The sequence below is a fragment of the Pinus tabuliformis genome, chromosome 4_1 (assembly GCF_031772625.1).
Source record: "Pinus tabuliformis cultivar Carrire ecotype Pingquan chromosome 4_1, CPIR1, whole genome shotgun sequence".
Taxonomy (NCBI): domain Eukaryota; kingdom Viridiplantae; phylum Streptophyta; class Pinopsida; order Pinales; family Pinaceae; genus Pinus; species Pinus tabuliformis.
The window spans coordinates 205,993,824-206,009,664 of NC_142303.1; positions in this window are offsets into that span (position 1 = coordinate 205,993,824).

Consider the following 15,841-nt stretch of genomic DNA (forward strand, 5'->3'; position numbering starts at 1 on the left):
TGGCGCTTTTCCGCCGATGACGTCAGCATGACGTCATGGCGGGGCCCAGGTACGAAGGTGACGTGGCTGCTGAGGTGTGAGCCAGGGTGGCAGGACATGGTGGCGGGTGAATAAGGTGGCAGGAGTACGTGGAGGATCACATGGCGCGGGGGTGGGCGAACGGTGCTACGTCAGGATGACGCAACGATGACATAAGGGACGGCGGTATCAGAATGGTGGTAAGTGGGTTCCCCGCACCGCCTTTGCTGATGAGTGGTATTGGGGAGGGGGGCTCCGAACAACCCCAGCGTTTGACACGCGTCCCTATATGGGGCGGAAAACCATTTTCCCCGGATGCTAAAGGTCGGCAGGTCGGGGAACAGAAATGACCGCCCACCGTTGGATCATGGGTGGCGAAAGATCGACGGCTGGCGGGCCCTCCAACGGATCGTACAGGTTTGGGGGGGGGGGGGGGGGCGCTGGCCTATTATAATATTCAATTTAATATTTCGGGCGGGGAACCTTGGGATAGTGGGTTTTTCATGTGTTTTGGGGATTTTTCGGGTTTTTCAAGGGTTTTTTAAGGGTTTTATAAGAGAAAAGGGGTTTATAGGAGTGATTTTAGCAAGGGAAAAGGGGTTTTTTGTGTTTTTGAGCAGAGGGACGGTGAGGGCTGAGGGAAGAGGTTGCTGCTCATAACCAGAGGTTAGAGCAGCTCCAAGATAGGGTTGACCACAGTCCCAGATGGACTAAAGTCTCCCTTGACCATTTATTTGGCTATAGTGCCAAGAGGAGGATATGTACATAGTGCTGGGATTTATACACCATAGTGTTATTATAGTAGGGAAAGGGGGACATAGGGGATTTAGATAGTAGAGTTAGGGGTTAAGATGTATGAAAGGGTAAATGAAGGGGAAACCACTAAGTTTGTTTGAAACTCACTTAGTTTAGGGAGTAGATCAAAATGAAAAGAATTTTTACACAGGAAATGTGGCTTCTAAAAGAATAAAAATCAACACCAAACCACAATTTCTTCCATGCATCTCAACTGAGGAGGGAGTGTTAGTGAGTGATATGAACAGGGGAAGAGGGGAAGTTAGACATGCTCCTTTGCTTTTCTTTTCTCATCTTGACCATCAAGGTTAAATCTGAAATGAATACCACTTCTGCAACCCCATCTACTTACCCAGCTACTTTGCCTAGCATTTTTTGTTTCTTCTTGGAGGGTGCACTTAGGCTTGCAGACCCTTATTTGCCTTTTCTTTTCTTTGGCTTTTTATTTTGTTTTTCTATCTACTTCTACCCTTATTTCTTCCAAGGTCCTAGATTAAGCTGTTAGGATCCCTTTCTTCTCTACCTGAACTACTTGTCTGCCAAGATAAAATAGTTTGGACAGACCTGTTTCTCTATTCTACAACTGGAAATTCAAAACATGGCATGATCCAGATTAGACTGTTGAATCATCCATCAAATTTTGGAATAAGGACAATCTTTTTATATACCTTGTCTTCTCTAGGAAATATGAGATCTTTGTATAATCAAAGCAGAGCATATTTGGACCTTCCCTTGTCAATCATGAAATATGAAACCTATTGGTATAGGTAGCTAACATACATGAAAGAAACTTTTATCTTCATGAAAGTGCGTGAACTTTTCTCTACATGAAAGAAACTTTTATCTTCATGAAAGTGTGTGAACTTGAAAATAACTTTGCTGCACTATAATTTACCATCTGTGTGATTTGCCATCAAGGACAACACTTGTCTCATAATGCCAACAATCTCCCCCTTTGGACTTGATGGCAAAGCTAACCTGAGAACTGTCATCTGATTCCTTTGATTTGTCCGACATCCCATGCATTTTGTCACATCTGATATCTCTTCTGTAGATTCATCTAGATATATATAAGTGAGTTGATCTTCTATGAGTTGGTTGCCATCAAGTACAACACATGCATCATAATGCCAACAAAATACTACCTCTATGGTGCAACCAGAAGGCCACTATGAAGAGAAAATTATTGAAAAGACTTCTGAAAAGAAAAACACCCCAGAAAAGGAGCAGATATAGGAAGGAACTAGTGAGCCCCTTGATACCAATATCAATATTGATCCTAAGTTAATCAAGGAATGGGAGTAGTTCGACTTAATCATCAATAACCCAAATAAATCCCAAGAGTTCACTACACCAAAAATGCCTACAGTGCAAAATCCAAAAGTTATTACAATTTTTATTGAAGGAAAAAGCGGCCTACCCAGAAATCAGCAGGACATAGAGATTATTCCCAAGAATCATACTGTGAAGATTGTACTACAAACTGAGGAAATACCACCTCTTAATGTCTTCTAAAGTCTGAAGCACATGGATGTAGTTAAAAGACAGAGGAAGAAGAGGAAAATTGATCAAAGTCCTCTTTTAACTCCTCAAGAAAAAATGATGAACGTGGTATGGAAAGCAGAGGTCAATCCCTCTGAGGATTTAACAAAGCTATCACAGTATGCAGGAGCTTACAAAATGATGACAATGGATAAAGCCTCGGAGGTCAGCCATCTGATGAAGGAAAAAGATCAGACAATTACCCAACTTGAAGTGAAATCGGCAGACCAACAACAAAAGATAAATCAGCTTGAATAATAGTTAATAGAGCAGAGGTAGAAAAATGAGCGATTAAAAGAGCAGTTGAAACTTGAAAAATTGAGGATTGATGAGCAGACTCTCCATAAACAATAGGAGTTGTCTCAGAATTTGAGAAGACTCCAGATGTTAAGTGAGCAAGAAAAGAAGGCAAAGGAAGATCAAATAACACAAATGAAAGAATAGATAGAGAGGTACAAGGGTTATCCACATGTAAGCGAATTCAGAATAGAGGCCTTGGAAATAACCAAAGCCTTGTCCTGACAGTTGGATATTATTTGCCACAATATATCATTGGCCAACCCCTTATGCGATATCTTTGCATCAAAGATTGAGAAGGTAGTAGACAACAGACTTGAATTAGAAAAGGCAGGTGAAAGGTTAAACAATTTTCTGTCCTGGCAAGACTCCACAGAACGAATGGCTACCAACTTGCCAAGAATACAAAAATAACATAAGAATATCCTATTTTCCGAATGGGAGTCCCAGCTAATGAAAGTTGAAAGAGAAACCTCTAGATGTAGAACTGCAACGAATGGTCTGATCAAATTGATAAATAACAGTTTGCATATCTCTAATTTGATCACTGATTGCTGTCTAGGTAAACTCCCAAAATCAAAGTCATTGGAATAGCATTGGAAATAGGAGCTGGCACATAGGGAAAAATAGCTTGGAGGAATCCAAAGCTTGACATGGGAAACATTCTGGATTTCCTAGTCAAGCCACATAGCCAGTAGATAGCCATGAAATGTCTTTCGGACACAATCCACTGCATGATCTCTGAACTCTATGATGCCACCTATATAGCTTCGCTACACTCCAGGATGACTCAACCTCCAGAAATCTAACATATGCTCACAATCTATTAGCTGCAATCACAAGAAAAGAAGTCGATACAATGAATTTATTCAACTGCCATAGCACTGTTATTTTCATGAAGAATCCTAAATTTATATCTCTAACAGTTAGACCGGCGCATAGCGATTTTTATTGATAGTTTGTTGTTATTTTTATTATTTAAGACCCTTTCATGTATTTAGAAAGGGTCTGCAATTCGTATTAAAACTTGACTTTGGAGTTGCACTACTGTACTTCTAATATTTTTTTATCACAAACTGGACCAATGTTCTGCATTTTTGTCAAAGAGGATTTTATAAGATTTGCAATTTTGCATCTTTTGAATGTGTTCTCAGATAGGAAAGTAGAATCTAAATGTTGTTTACATCGGCAGAATTCAAATGCATACGATACTATTATCACTGTTTTTGCCTATATATATATATATATATATATATATATATATATATATATATATATATATATATATATATATATATATATATATATATGTTTTTTCAAACAATTCTTTAACTTGTCATTTCTGAATGTTTTAGAATTGTTATCTTTTAGATATATATGTCAATGATATATCTTATGATCAATGCGATAATATTTTTATTATTACTTTGTTTAACTACTTAAACAAAGTAATCATCATATGAATGCATATTTCTATTTTATGAATTATCGTTATTTGTTTAATGGAAACAATAAAAAACTGTGTTGTTGAAAGATTACCCAGTATAGATTAGTTATATTTGTATATTCTTGCATTATAGGATAAAACACTTAGCACCTTCGTTATACACTACAAACCAACAACCCATAAACTCATATATCACCAGGAAACTGGTCCCATTACATCTAGTCAGAGCCACCACACCAAATGGAAAAGGAGCTGCACTAAGGTTCAAACCGGGTGGTTTTCCCTGATGTTGATGCAACGATTTTAGAGGCATCAACATTTTTGCCGCTAGAAGGAGGGCATGAACTATGAATGGCGAGAAAATCCAAATCCATAGCCCATTCTGAGAGTAAATATCCCTCACCATCTCCTTCAACATCGCCCTCGCATTCTAAATCTTCTATTCTTAAGCGAGAAGTTGATAAGACAACACGCACTGCTGAAAACTTGAACATATCGGACAAATCCACTCTTGAACCCCCTGAAGTTCAGTCTCTAATTCATAAAATTCAAGGGATTTCAATATCTCAAGATCAGTCTAAGTTATCCCAAGGCAGTGTGACTTCGTAATACATTCCTTCCCAGCCTCTTACAAGATTACAAAGTGAAAAACTTGGTATTCAACCAATAGAATTTCCTCTGCCTAGTCAAAAAAGAGCTAGGAAGACACCTTTAGAGTCTAACAGTGAGACTCTTTCATCATCGTCATCCATTTCATCCAATCCATTGCAAAGTCAAACATCCACTCCTCAACTACATATCATAGTTCAACAAGGTACAAGTAATCCAACATCTCCTACTCAATCACTTACATCTACATCTTCAAATTCCTCTGATGTTAGTGCGACAATGGCACATAATCAGCCACAACCAAGGACATGGAAAAATCCAAGGGCAATCGCAATGCCTGCACCCTTGAGTCAGTTACTGGCCCACCCTGTAAAGTGGTTGCCAAAGTTTAATCCAGATATTGGCATACTAGCAGAAGAACACATAAACAACTTTATGTTGTCAATAAACCTAATTGGAGTGACTGAAGAAGATGCTATTGTGAGGCTCTTCCCATACATCTTATAGGGAGCAGCTGGATCATGGTATTTTTCGCTACCAGCAGGATCCATTAATAGTTGGAATGCTCACCAAGAGTAGTTTTCGACTAAGTTCGAAGATGATAGGTCCATCGCAACATTAATCAATGATCTCTCCAATCTTAAAAATGAATCAAAAGAACCCATCAAATATTTCAACTCGCGATTTAATAAACTCTTAAATAAAATTCCTACTATGTCTAAACCCAGCGAAGAAGTCCAAAGCAAATGGTATATATCTGCTTTACCTTCAAATATAGTAACCTTCGTTGATAGGGCTGCAAAGCCCACCTTAGCCGAGAATATGAAAGAAGCAATCGCCGTTGAGAAACACATTATTGCTTTAGAAAATAAAACTGCTCTTGAGGAAAGAGTATCCAAAAAAGTTACTTTTAAAGATGATTCAAAGAAGAATGCAGCTAAAGATCCATACGATATGGAGGGCTTGCAAAGGGTTTTAAAGACCATGTCCAATGAAGTGGTAGAGATAAAAAAACCGGTAGCTGAAACCTCCACTAAAAAGCCATTTAGGAATTTTAAAAGAGCTGAATCAAAACCACCTAATGCCATATCTAATGCAAAATCAGATCCAGATAATTATGAGGATGAGGACACGGTCTTGTCATTCGAGGAAATAGAAGAATATGAGATAGTTGAATGTCACAGTATGTGGGACTTCATTTTGCCTAATTCTGACACTGAAAGCAAACAAGAATCTCTCCCTATAAATACCAGGAGTAAAGTCGTTGCAGAACCTATTCAACCAACTCAAAAGAAGAAGAATGCAAGCCCTACTGCCAAAGATAAGGCTCCCATGAAGAAATCTTTAGTGTTTCCAACTCAAAATTAGCCATCATCTTCCAATTCACCCTCATCACCTAAGACATTAGTAGTCTCTGACTCTATGGATTACAACATTATTGAAAACATGAAGAAGACTAGAGCAAATATCTCTTTGTTTGAGCTTAGCATACTAAAACATCAACAAAAATTGTTGCTCAAAGAATTAAAAGCAGTACCTTCTTCCCCTCTTCCAAACATTGTATCATCCAAGGTGGCCAAAGAAACTGGTAAGCCACCCTCAGATAAAGTAAAGGTTACTAATGATGTTTTGATTGGAGATAGATCTGATTCTCATACTCCTCCTTTTCTATTGACCTATGAAATCCACAACATAAATCTACACAATTTCTTAATACATTCAAGGGCTTCATCAAATATAATGCTAGCCTCGGTTTGCTCAAAATTAAACATTGAGCCCCAAAAATTTGCAATACATATTGTTCAGTTCGATCGAACTAAGGTTCAAGTCTTAGAAGAGAATAATTCAGTCACCATTAGGTTATTAGCTGATCCTAGAGTGGTCCAGAGAATTGATATATTGATTATTGACATCCCAGAGCTTTATGGGTTAATTTTAAGTAGGTTTTTGTCTGAGAAACTCCATGGTTACATTTCTATTGATTGGACTCATATGTGGCTCCCCTATAAAGGAAAACCAAATCAAATTAAGATCGATCGGGAGAAGCACATGACTCATACTATAACATAGTTTGAGCAGGAAAATCAACCCATAGCTTTCAATAATAGCATTCTTGGAAATTACTCAACCGAATCATTCTTTGGTTATTTTAATGCTCAATCATCACCTTTTTATGTTAATAGTTTCACATCACAGATAGAAAACTTTTCTCATACATATACATCTAGGTGTGTGACTATTGCTGAAGAAATTGTAAATTTACCTGTAGATAAGCCTGTATTTTGGTCTTTATACATTGATGGGTCAAAATCCAATGATGGTATAGGAGTAGGATGTATTTTAGTTAGTCTTGAAGGGGGAAAAACTATGCTCTCATGCAGACTGGAATTTGAGTGTACAAATAATACTGCTGAATATGAGGCATTAATTCAAGGGCTTTATAAAGCGATAGATTTGAAGATTCAATATCTAAAAGTATTTGGTGATTCTAAGATTGTCATCAAACAGGTAAGGAATACTATCCATTGCCTTTCTGGACATCTCAAGCATTATCAGTCCTTGGTTCAAGACCTTATATCTCATTTTCTAGCATTTAATATTTTTCTCACATTCCTAGATCTCAGAATCAAGCAGCTGATTTATTAGCCAATGTTGCTTCCAAGCTCCTCCCATCCGAGGATTACAACCCTGATAGTTTTTTAGTCAAATTGATTTTTAAACCATATGTTCTAGACAATGTCACCAATTGGCGGGTATTTAATTATGACGAAGATGTTTTGAATTTCTTAACTTCTGAGAAATCCTATAATGACTAGATTATTGATGAAAATGTCCATGATCTTCAAATAAAACAAAGACCAGAGGAGAATTCCATATGTAAATCCATGGTCAAACTTGAATATCTTTATGATGTCAAGGATAGGTTTAAACAAGTTACTAATTCAAAACTTCAAAGTTCTACTTTGAGGTTTGAATTAATAAATCTTGGCAATGAGGCCAAATCACAAAATATTAATCTGGGACTAGGGCTTACCTCAGAAGAAAGATTTGTCTTTATCAGATTGTTGAATAAATATAAAAATGTTTTCACTTGGAATTATGACAATTTAAAAATGTATGATACTTCTATCATACAACACACAATTCCAATGATTTTTGAGGAGAAACCTATGCAGCAAAAATTGAAGAAAATTCATCTGAATCTAGAGAGCCAGATCAAAGCAGAGTTGAATAAACTCTTGAAAGCTGAGATAATTTTCCTAGTTAGACATTCAAAATGGGTTTCTAACTTAGTACCTATTAGAAAGAAGAATGGTGATATTAGGATCTACATTGATTTCAAAAACCTTAATAAGGCAAGCCAAAAGGATAATTTCCCATTGCCAACAATGGAACAAACTCTTCATTCAGTTGCTGGTTCCGAATTAATGTCTTTTCTGGATGGTTTTTCTGGATATAACCAAATATTGGTGCATCAAGATGATAGACTAAAGACTACCTTCAAAACCAAATGGGCAACACATGCCTACTAGAAAATGCCTTTCAGGTTAATTAACGCTGCAGCTACCTTCCGAAGAGAAATGGATATAGCACTCAAAGGTTTGATTAATAGGTCATTCGTTGTCTACTTAGATGACATAACTGTCTTCTCCAAGAAAAGAGCGAATCATTTACATGATTTGAAACAAATATTTGAATGTTGTAAAAGGTATGGGATTTCATTAAATCCCAAGAAATCATTCTTCGCTCTTGATCAAGGGAAACTCTTGGGGTTTATCATATCTAAATATGGCATTTATATCAATCCAGAAAGAATCAAGGATATTTTTGATATTCCTCTGACACAATAAAAAATAAATGCAATCATTTTTAGGTCAAATAGATTTTGTAAAAAGATTTTTCCCTTATTTTTCGCAAATTGTTTTACCTTTACAGACCATGATTAAGAAAAATTCAATGTTCAAATGGGGGCATAAAGAAAAGGAATCCTTTGATTCAATCAAATAGGTGATCATTAATTCTCCAACATTGAACACTCCAAATTTTTCTAGTCATTTTATTTTGTATACTTTAGCATCTGAAACTTCTTATGCAGTTGTGTTGACACAAATCAATGATCAGCAAGTTGAAGCATCCATATCCTTTTTCAGTTCTAATCTACAAGGTGCTAAACTTAATTATTCCGAAGTAGAAAAGAAATCTTTCGCTATGTTCAAATCTATTAAACACTTTAGGCCATTCCTCCTAAAGACTCATACAAAAGTAATAGTCCCATTTTCGGCAGTGAGACAGTTACTAGTCCAAAGGGAAGTAGGAGAGAAGAGAGCCAACTGGGTTACAACATTAAAAGAATATGATTTAGATATTAAACCAGTGAAAATTGTAAGAGGTAAAGGTTTTTGCAGGTTATTAGTAGGAGCTTCTAACATTTCGAACATGAAGATTTAGAAAATGCTCAACAAATAAATGAGATAAGTATCATGAACTCTAAATCTCAATATGCAGATTTTGTCTTTTATTTAAAAAATGGATATGCTCCTCCTAATCTCTCTTACAAAAACAAACTTGCCTTAAGATTGAAAGCAAAACACTTCTAAATCATTGATGATGTGTTGTTTAGAAGAAATTATAACTCAGTTTTGTTAAGATGCATTGAAAACTGAAGCACAAAATGTGTTGCAGAAATTACATGATGGTCCAGTAGGTGGAAATTTTGGAGGTGATACAACAGCTCACAAGATAATACATGTTGGATATTATTGGCCAACTTTATTCAAAAATGCCCATGATTATGTAAAGAAATGCAGAACATGCCAAACAACCAATGGAAGACAAAGGAAACCAGCCTTTCCTTTGCAACCAATCAACATTGAACAACCATTCGAACAATGGGGACTAGATATCATAGGAGAGATTGTTCTGCATTCTTCCAAGCAGCACAGATATATCCTTACAGCCACGGATTACTTCACAAAGAGGGTAGAAGCAATTCCTTTGAAGGTAGCCAACTTTGATGCAATCATCGAATTCATCGATCAATTCATCATTACCAGGTTTGGCGTACCTAATGCTCTCATTTTTTATAATGCATCTTATTTTTCTGGAAATACCATACTTGAATTTTCTATTAAGAGAGGATTTAGATTGAAATATTCTGCAAACTACTTCCTCAGGGTAATGGTTTAGCAGAATCAACCAATAAAAATCTTATCAAGATTATTAAGAGAATTGTTGACTAGAACCAAAAGAATTGGCAAAAGTCTTTGATATTTGCATTATGGGAAGACCACATAACATAGAAGGCCTTGATAGGTACTTCTCCATTCAACTTAGTGTATGGGAAAGAAGTTGTGATACCAACAAACTTAGCACTCCCATCTCTAGCCCTAGTGCAATTTATTGAAGAAAGCCCCTCCTCTTCTATTTAATTAAGATATGATCAAATCTTTAAATTAGAAAAGGAAAGGGAAAAAGCCAGAAGTACACATGAAAAACATCAACAGATTATTAAATATTCTTTTGATACAAATTCTACTGGCCCAAATTTTTTACAAATTGGTGATCTTGTTTTGAAATGGGACAAAGCGTTCGAAGATAAAGACAAACACACTAAATCTCAAAATATGTGGCTTGGACCATTTCAAGTCATTGAGAAGATAGGCTCATCAATGTTCATATTGCAAAATCTATCAGGAAAGAGAGATTCTCTTTTGTCAATGGGCTGATCTTGAAAAAATCCTTTACTTAAAGAGGTAACCCCTTCTCACTTGTAAATAGTCACTATGCAATTTTGTTTGTTTAGATTTTTATTTTTAAGAAACAAGGTTGTAAATAGTCTTCCATTGACCTTTTACTATTTGAAAATTGTTTAAGAAAATATTGTAAATACTTACTTTTGATACATGGAAAACCTTTAAGGAAAAGGCTACAGTTTTAGAAGGTTAGATAAAAGTAAAACTCTGAGAACATCTTCTTGATTTGAAAAGCCTTCACAAGCCTTGACGATATTGTAAATCATTCCAAGTTTTAAAGAACCAAGAGAGGTTATTTGTAAAAAGTAAAGACTGTTCCAAATTTAGCATCTACAACTCTTAAATTGTCATCCATAGACTCTTAAGGAGAAATACATTCACCCCATCCATTAAGTTTGTGATTTTTCAGAGTGTAATTCTAAAATATGTTTGATATAAAAGATAAGAGGTCTCATCGTGAGCCTGCTTACCATGGTCATAGGGAACTATTTAAACTGACATTACCAATACTGCATATCAAAACAAGGTAATTGCTTATAATAAAACAATGGGTCTCATCACGAGCCAGCTTGGTCAGTTCAATTACAACCGGTGAATGGCATTGTCAATGGCTGGCCACCAAACCTGGACAATGGCTTTTTATTTTTCAAAAGAAATAAAAAGAATAGAAAATACAAAACGAAAAAAGATGTGTAAACATATTTTTTTTGAATTATCTCTCAAAAGTTATACTCTTAGATGGATGGAACAAAGAATTATTAAATGGTTGAAGGTAACCCTGTCGAGATTATAAACATCTGCTGGTAGCAGAGGCACTACCTGTGACAACAGAGTAAACTCAAAAGCTAAGTTGGAGAAGCCCCCTGCTTTATCTATACCAACCAATCAAAGCTTGAATAAGCCCAAAATGTTTTTATTTTAAGATTACAAAAAATAATTACAAAAATATTTTTTCATTACATTCAGAGTTAATATTTATCTCACTATTCTTAGATTTGTTTTCTTTCTCCTCAATGGTTTCCAAATTAAGAAATTTATAGATATTGCATTACTTTCTCAGAGATAACTATTTCTCCCAGTAAATCGCCAATTGTTGTGCTATACAAGAACCCTCCACATTTCAAAATTTTTATCTAAAACTTTAACAAGAAATGGGTCCCCTTTTTTAAGACTTAGTTAAAATCAATAATCCAATAATAATCACAAGATTTGGTTTAACCACATGTAACACATGAAAGTCCTTATGAAAATGTCTGATACAATATAAATATCAACCAATACTTTTTTGTAAAACAAATGTAAAATAATATGTCACATCATTTATTTAAAGGATGGACTTAAAATGCTCTCATTGGCAAATCTCCGATGCGATAATGCTATCGGGAAACACAAATCGCAAAGTCATCAAAGAAACATTTCAATGGTCCATTCAAATCTTCCGATGTGATAATCCAAAGCAATAGGCTATCACTGAGGGCATGAGAAACATAACTATCTATTAGAAATCGCCGATGCGATTTCATTAAAAAAGACACTTTTCGATAAAAAGTTGTTAAATGAATATTGGCGGGTTTAAACCTTTAAGTAATTACAAACGAAAAACAAAGGATTTATTGATTAGCCTGCTTCCCCATGAAAAATCACTTTTATTGCAATCAGAGCTATGTATGGGAGTAGCTAAAGCCTAACCTTTGTGCCTCCCGATCTGCACTATGTGATTTTCGCTAATCTCTAATCAAGAAAGTCATGAGATCCACTTTAAAGGACTATTACTAATATGTGTTATGCGACATATCATTATGACATTTAAGTATCACGATTGGTGGTTACGGAAGTCATTAATAGAGTAGTTAAGGTTGAATCCTTTGAGGATTTCATCCGTGGTACTATTTGAGTTTGTATTGCTTATCACACTTGAATTACCATTAATCTTTCTATTCTAAGTTGGCTTTGAACATGTTTTTCTCTGTTACGTTCATTTTTTTCTTTCACAGAGCAAGTCTGAGTTGGTGAATCTAGCGAAAAGGATGAAGAAGTCAACGAAACCAAAGGCCCCCATCGTACCCAAAGAGGAATTAGTGAAGAAGGTCTTGATATCTAATACTACTTGCCTTGGTCTATGCAAGCCTTCATGGGAAAGTATTTACAATTTACTAGAAGCTGAGGATCCGGAAAAGATCGAAGAAGTGGCAACAGCAGATTCCACAGACAAGTCAGCGAATACTCTTAAGGATTTGGCCAGCTCCTATCTTCATAGAATAGCAGCCTACGCCAAAGTTTTACTCTATAATAACTTGGTCAGATGGGTTATTAAAAGCATCAATATCATAGACAAAACTTCCTTTACAGCTGATGGAAGAATGTTTGGGTCATTCAGAGCAAAAGATATCAAAAGAATGTACCATTTGCCTGAACCGCAAAAGCGATATAACAAAGCATTTTTGGAGGCTTTCACCAAAGAAAATGCCATTGAATCAGACCCTATCAGACAATGGAGGCATTTTCCAACCAAGCACAAGCATGAATCATTGGGTATGTACTCCGTAGACTCATTGGCATCTCCTTACTGTTATGTTGGTGCTATGATGTGCAGACTCTTTGGAGTCCATGATTCTCCCAAATTTTCTATAGAGATGGTTCCTTTGATGGAGGCTGTAGTTAATTCCTATATTATGGATTGGGCAACCATTTTCTCTGATAAAATGGCCAACCAAATACTTGATTATAGGAAAAAAATATTTGTGACTACTCGGGTAACACCCCCATTTTGTTTGAGTGCTTATATTGTGGACACTATTTGTTTTAATTTTGAATATCCCATTCTAGGATGGAAATGGACTCCATAGGACCTGAACACCATTCATATCTATCATAAGTAGTTATGGAAAGCCCATTAAAAAAATCACCTTTATAAAATTTGTCATGGTTTCATCCTCCCCGTGTATTATGTCATATTCAATAAACCCACTCCTAGGTTATCCAAGGAAGCCTGTGTTGACCTAACTGCAATTGGTAGTTGGTTTGGTGAAGAAAATTTCACCTACATCAGACTTTTTGGCAGCACTACTGACCCACATGTCCTTCCCTTATACATCCCTGATAAGTTACTTGCCAGAGAGTTAGCATATCAGATAACAGTAGAAGGGATGTCAAGAAACCTAAAGGAGTCTAAAAATCATATGTGGCCTTCATTCCCCCTCCGATGTGGTGCTTTCATGCTGCATGACTTCAAACATGCAGAGAAGGAAGCTGAGAAAATAAAAATGTTAAAGTTAGCAGTCATCCCAAAAAGGCAGTATGATCCTAAATCTATTGCCTACAATGTCACTTCTCAAGCCAAAATCGCCAAGTTTGAACATGAGAAGGATAGTTATGATGATTTGTTTGCTTCAGCCGAGTTATTTTCTCAAGTGAAACAACTGGAAAAAATCAAATTGGGAGCAGAGGGACTAGAGGAATTTTACAAGTTCAGGACACAGAGATTGGAAACGCTACCTCTGGACTTGTTAAATACTACCTCTATGGTGCAACCAGAAGGCCATTGTGAAGAGAAAATTATTGAAAAGACTCCTAAAAAGGAAAAGACCCTAGAAAGGGAGCAGACACAGGAAGGAACTAGTGAGCCCCTTGATATGAATATCAATATTGATCCTAAGTTAATCAAGGAATGGGAGCAGTTCGACTTAATCATCAATAACCCGAATAAATCCCAAGAGATCACTACACCAAAAATGCCTATAGCGCAAAAGATAGAAGTTATTATAGTTTCGATTAAAGGAACAAGTGGCCTACCCAGAAATCAGCAGGACATAGAGATTATTCCCGAGAATCCTACTGAGGATATTTCACTACAAAGTTAAGAAATACCACCTCTTTATGTCTTCTATAGTCTGAAGCACAGGGTTGTAGTTAAAAGACAACAGAAGAAGACACAAATTGATCAAAGTCCTCTTTTAACTCCTCAAGCAGAAATGATGAACGTGGTATGGAAAGCAGAAGTCAATCCCTTCGAGGATTTAACAAAGCTATCATAGTATGCAGGAGCTTACATAGTGGCAATAATGGATAAAGCCTAAGAGTTTAGCCATCTAATGATGGTAAAAGATCACACAATTACCCAACTTGAAGTGCAATTGATAGACCAACAACAAAAGATAAATAAGCTTGAACAGTAGTTAATAGAGCAAAGGCAACAAAATGAGCGATTAAAAGAGTAGTTGAAGCTGGGAAAACAGAGGATTGATGAGCAGGCTCTCCATAAACAACAGGAGTTGTCTTAGGAGTTGAGCAGGCTTCAGATGTTAAGTGAGCAAGAAAAGAAGGCAAAGGAAGATCAAATAGCACAAATGAAAGAACAGATAGAGAGGTACAAGGGTTATCCACTGGTAAGCTAATTTAGGACACAAAGGCCTTCGAAATAACCAAATCCTTGTCCCAACAGTTGGATATTCTTTGCCCCAATATATCATTAGCCAACCCCTTATGCGATATCTCTGCATCAATGATTGAGAAGGCAGTAGACACTAGACTTGAATTAGAAAAGGAAGATGAAAGGTTAACCAATTTTCTATCTTGGCAAGACTCCACAGAAGAATGGATGCCAACCTGCCAAGAATACAAGAATCACATAAGGAGATCCTGTTTTCCAAATGGGAGTCCTAGCTAATGAAAGCTGAAGGAGCAACCTCTAGATGCATAACTACAATGAATGTTCTAATCGAATTAATAAATAATAGTTTGCACATGTCTAATTTGATCACTGATTTCTCTCCAAGTAAACTCCCAAAAGCAAAGTCATTGGAACAACATTGGAAATAGGAGCCGGTGCATAGGGAAAAACAGATCGGAGGAATCCAAAGCTTGACATGGGAAACATTCTAGTTTTTGCTAGTCAAGCCACATAGCCAGCATATGGCCATGAAATGTCTTTCGGATGCAATCCACTACATGATCTCCGAACTCTCTGTTGCCACCTATATAGCTCAACTACACTCCAGGATGAGTAAGCCTCCATAAATCCAGCCTATGCTCACAATATGTCAGCTGCAATCACAGGAAAAGAAGTCGATACAATGAATTTATTCAACCACCACAGCACTGCTATTTTCATGATGAATCCTAGATTTATATGTCTAACAGTTAGACCAGCGCATAGAAATTTTTATTGATAGTTTGTTGTTATTTTTATTATTTAAGACCCTTTCATGTATTTAGAAAGGGTCCGCAATTTGTATTAAAACGTGACTTGGCAATTGCACTACTGTACTTCTAATATTTTTTTATCACAAACTTGTGATGTAGGAAATGTTCCATCTGTGGATAGAAGCAACCCCTCTAGCCCTAGAGTGGGTCTAGTCATAGAAAGACAAAACAATAGCTA